The sequence below is a fragment of the Solanum pennellii genome, chromosome 12 (assembly GCF_001406875.1).
Source record: "Solanum pennellii chromosome 12, SPENNV200".
Lineage (NCBI taxonomy): Eukaryota > Viridiplantae > Streptophyta > Magnoliopsida > Solanales > Solanaceae > Solanum > Solanum pennellii.
Genome location: NC_028648.1, coordinates 34,703,548 through 34,709,315, shown reverse-complemented (window position 1 = coordinate 34,709,315; position 5,768 = coordinate 34,703,548). Strand labels below are relative to the sequence as shown.

Genomic DNA, 5,768 nt, shown 5'->3' with positions numbered 1-5,768 from the left:
TAACCAACCTGGTTGAAATTGCTTCCTTTTGAGTACCCGAGTCCCAAATTAGTAGTTCCTTTGAGATAGCTAAGAATTATTTTATCAAATTTAAGATGAGATTCTTTGAGGTTTGCTTGAAACCTAGCACAAAGTTCATAACTAAACACGATATAAGGTCTACTTGCAGTAAGATACAAGAGAGACCCAATCATTCCTCTGAACAGCTTTTGATCAACAAATGCACCTGTTTTATCCATATCTAGCTAAGTGGATGTATCAATAGGAGTATCAATTTCCTTTGCATCATTCATGTTAAATCTTTTAAGCATTTCCTTTACATATTTCTGTTGATGAATCAAGGTACCTGTGGGAGTTTGTTTGATTTGTAATCCAAGAAAAAAACTTAGCTCCCCTATCATACTCATTTAAAATTCTCCACTCATAATTTCAACAAACTTTTTAGTAATCAGGCTATTTGTAGATTCAAAAATTATGTCATCCACATATACCTGCACAATCAACAAATCTTTTCTATTTGTTCTTTTTTAAAAAAGTATTGTTTTCTTTACCTCTTGAGTGTCCATGATCTAAGAAAAACTTACATAACCTTTCATACCATGATCTTGGATCTTGCTTCAACCCATGCAGAGCTTTATTCAGTTTGTAAACATGATTAGGAAACTCAGGATGTTCGAACCCAGGAGGATGCTTAACATATACTTATTCTTTCAAGTATCCGTTCAAGAATGCACTCTTTACATCCATTTGATAGAGAGTGAACTCTTTAAATACAGCAAAAGCGATGAGTAATCAAATGGATTCAAGTATCACTACAGAAGCAAAGATCTCATCATATTCACTTCCTTCTTCCTGATTATACCTTTGAACCACAAGCCTGTCCTTGTTTCTTTTGACTGTTCCATTCTCATCGAGCTTGATCATGTACACCTATTTTGTTCCAATTATTGTTCTCCCTTAAGTTGGTGGAACAAGATACCATACCTTACTTATTTCAAATTGGTTAAGCTCTTCCTGCATTGCTTGAATTCAATCCTCATCAAGAAGGGCTTCCTTCACCTATTGGGGTTCAACCATGGACACAAATGCTTGAAAAACACAGAGGTTCTTTATGTATGACCGAGTTGTGATTCCAGAGGTTAGGTCGTTAAGAACATTATCAATGATGCAACATGCAATCTTCATGAAAGCTCCAGTTATTTCCTGCACATATCTATGAATTCCGATAAAAGCAATTTATTAATAAAACTGGTTTTAATGATCTTTATTTGGGATATTTTTTGAAAGATCTTACTTCTCTATATTACTAATCAATATCAAACAAATACGACAAAATTATTTGAGTCGACTATATGAATGATTTATGTCCTTTTTGTTTAAATACAATCTACTCCATTCCAGTCTCCTTTGTTTAGCTTGTAATTTGCAGAAAGCCCTACCTGTTGTGGGAAGTCACCAACTTCCAGCTGAGAATTAATCAACAGCCTTGCCGCATGGTGGAGGGGCCTTGGATCTCTATTAACCTGTCCAAATACAAAAGTTTGTGGAATAAATTACAGCATTTACTAATGGAAAACAAAAGGAATATAATTAACCTGGCGAGAGTGAATCAATGCCCATGCAGTTTGTACAAGATTTGAGTGATCTGTCTCAACCTCTCGGTATACCTATTTGATAAAATACAAACCCGAGTCATAGTTAACTTTTATCTTTATACTTGAATTATTCAGTATTACAATGAAACGGTTCCAAATGGAGTAGGATGGATGCATGACCACAATACAAATAACCTATGTTGCTCAGACTCGCCAAAATTGTTGCTGCACCCATGTCGTATGGTCCAAAAATACACAACTTTTGTAGGATCTGACACACACCAAGTGACATTCTGAGCAACATAGCATAAACCAACCTCAACACTGCATAAACTGAGACATAGGTGTTGTTATTCTTGTTTTTCATAGCTTTTTGGCTCTTACATTACCTTGTCTGGACAAGAATGGTAGCTTTCTCCCCAACCGCCATCAGACCTTTGTGTTCGTAACAGAAATTCAACGCCTTTACGAACAGCTGCAGAGTTGTGATAACTCTTACCTGCTACAGCAAGCCCTCCAAGAGCAAACCAGGAGGCACAAGTGAAGCACACACCCCAGCAACCATACCTGTATGTTGACACAATTAATCATTTCATATGTATCGATACAGAAGAAAGTTCAAGGGCTCACAAGAGAAACATCATATACCATGAACCATCAAGTTTCTGTACATCTTCAAAATATTTAACAGCATTATTAATGAAATTGTCAATCTCTGTGGTTCGGTGTCCAGGGTATAGCTTTTTAAACCAAACAAGTGCTTGATTGATGAACCAGTGCACTCAACATACCTTGATTGACATGTAAACAGTGATCTAAAATGGAGACTAGCAATGGGAAAAAAGCTAAAGGGAAAGAGAGAAGCTAGAGACATCTTACTCATGCTCAATGACAATGTCCACAAAAAATTCAGTAGGATTGAGCAACTGTCAATGAATAAAACAGCACAAGAAAGTTAAATATTCAGGTTCTGGATAACTGTAGAAGAAGTTGAAGTTCGTAACAACTTTAAATGAAGTACTTAGATAAAATTCCTAGTTTCCTACATCGTGAATCTCAATCTCAAACTCATACAATTATTTTACTTACCTCCAAATACTCTGAGGCTCCTGCAGGCTCCCATGCTGCTAAACCCCCATTTTTGCTCTGTAGTTTATTTCAAATGAATCTCAATATTACTAGAAATGAGCCAAATCACGAATGACTAAATTCAGAAAAGATGAATTTAAGGTAGCCATGTCTTAAAGGTTTCGCTTGGAATTGTTTTACAATCAACAGACAACTTCAGATTAAATGACCAATAATTTGACACATTTCTCAGTTTTTACCTGTAAGGAAAGAATAACATCACTGAGTCATACAGTCGTGAAGGTTTGATCGCCTCACCAATTAATTCGGAAGGCATTGTAGAGAACAAAAGGCAGCACTAGAAAAACAATATTAAGAAGATATTAGGCAATCTACTAGCATTATCATCTTATTATTTTTCAGTAATTACAAGAAGTTGGAATCTTATTTCATTGAATGATTAGATACCTTTAATGCTTCGGCAGTGGAATCAAATACTTGCACATCCATGATCTTGATCCGAAACAGTCCATGATCCTTTTGAGATATGCCAATACATCCCTTTAAAATCACCAGAAGGATTGTCCTTCACCTACTAAGAACTCATTTACATTAATAAGGTTCATATTTTGAGAGATTTACTGTGCCCATGAATCATGATTTAAATTCAACCTGAGATTCTTTTATGAATTCATGTCCTTTTCTAAGAGTATATAATATCTCATCATTCATCTCACTGGCCAATAATACTTGAATTGCAAAATTAGATCCCATACTTGACTACTGAAAATCTGCAATTCAGTGACAAAACACTCAATAAGTTCAGTAAAAAATTGTTTGCATCACTTCAAAATAGGAGAAGAGGCTAGTTCTTTTTATTTTACAAACACAATCCTATTTCTTAACTCATTGTGGCTGGTGAAATAGTATGATTTCCTTGCTTACAAAACCAATTTGAAACAACCAACCTGCATTTTCATTTCATCTTCAGCTACCCATAAATATTCTGGAATTTGAGCAAGATGTTTTTTGAAATAACCGCCATTTGGATCCTCAACCCAACAAGCAAGCATACACAATACGTACACCATCCATATGTTACATAAGTGTCAAATGATTGAAGTCGTTAAGAAAATGCAGGTATTATGTAATCTGTACAAAATGAATATGTTGCCATACTTTATTAACACATCCAATGGTGATGTATCGGCTATTCTCATCTTCATAATGTATATGTTTCATGGAAACCTCAAGAGCTTTATTTCTTAGCTTGTTGAAAGGCCAACGAGTCAATAGAGGCTCCACACACATGTAGAGACTGTCCCACATCAAATCTTGAACCCATGGATGAGGGTAATAAAGATCCTCCTGCAGCAACAAGCTTGTTTTTGAGGATTGGTAGAAATTATGCTAACTTCAACAATGAGGACTCATTTGGTCTGTAGGCAATGTTTTAGAAAGGTAAATACTATCAAATATTATGTCGAGATATTTTCTAATCTCGTTAATCAAACGACCTTTGATAGTCGTACCTTTGCACATAGATGGCGTACTTCTTTCCAGTTAATTTCGTTGTATGATCATATAACTCTTCCCTCAATTGTAAAATGAGAGGTGTGATTGGACCAACAAATCTCTTCCCGTAGAGATAAAACATTGGCATGTAGACCATTCGACTGTAACACCACATTTTTGCTGCATTTAAATTAAGAGTCAAAACACTTTGAAGATCAATATATCGACACCAACAGAGAAGGCATCAACTAGAAAACACTCCACAGAAAATCCCCAAAATAAATATCTACAACGAAATGAACCGACTATTTAGAATGCATATGTATGCGCAATAAAATAAAGATCAACCTGGATGCATGGGAAGAAAAGATGGAAGAATCCAAAACTCAGGAGGCATTGGATTGGTTCCTAACCACTCAAGCTCCTAGAATCTGAATGAGAAGAAAGAGGACTTATCAACAAGAAGAATGCATTCACATGACACTACAAGATTTCGTACTTGACAATGGAGAATGATACAATTTAACAAGTTCCTTTTATATTACTAACCATAAGAAAGAACTTTTGCAAAATCAGGTCACCTAAATGATAACTTCAATTAACCGTCCACAATAAGTGAAGAGGCATGTATGTAGTATATAACCAATAAGTTCAACATCAGTGTATATAAATCTAATCCTACTATAATATACATTCTTCTAAAAAGTTATAAGGTTATAAATCATACCGAGAGCCATGTTCCCCAAAGAAGGAATTGCAGTGACACTACCATGATCAAGAATCCATTTCCTTGCTCTAGCACACACATTATTTCACCACCATCTGGTTCTTCTCCAAGGATCCTCATGCATATGTAACTCAGTGATGTACTGAACATTGTACTGTGACCTTCAATGTGCAAACCCCATCCCCCATCTTCATTCTGAAACGTCATCAACAATTTAGAAATGATTTAACTTCATAATGCTGACAGTGTACACCAGTAGAGGAGCCACCTTATGCTAAGGGGTGTCATTCACACTCCTTCCTGGGAAATTACATTGTTTAGTAAGTTAACATGTTAGTTTTGTGTGTCTATGCTATGGGGGAATTTGACCATGAAAATTGTGGGTATATTAAAAAAAGTAGTTTTTGTTTTGAAGTGTTACAAAATATATGTATACGTGTTTCTTATTATTTTACTAAGATATAGATAGATAGCAGATCCTTAGGATTTCCTCTTTATTTTTTTCTTTAGTTATTCATGTTTACCTATTGAATAATATACAAGTTATTCTCTCCAATTCCTTGCACAAAGTGAAAAATGATATCTGAAAATTAGAGTTCTATTTGGCTATAAATACTGTGAGAAATATAAGAAAAAACTTATTAAATTGGGTATCTATATTATTAAATTGAGACTTTATTTATAAACACTAAATTAGGCTCATTTTTCAACTAAGATACTACATTATAATTTTTTCCCAAGTAGGATTTTATATTCCATTCTTGTCCCTACTCCTATTCTAACATTCTCTCTCGAGTTGGTACATGCAGGTCATATGTACAGAGCTTGTTACAAATGTGATTAATACGAGGATCAGTGAGGGC

General features: G+C 34.9%; 1 pseudogene; it reads right to left on the bottom strand.

Annotated features, from left to right (window-relative positions):
• Positions 1-397: 397 nt before the first annotated feature.
• On the bottom strand, positions 398-5,112 carry LOC107006207 (annotated as a pseudogene).
• Between the last annotated feature and the right edge of the window lie 656 nt (positions 5,113-5,768).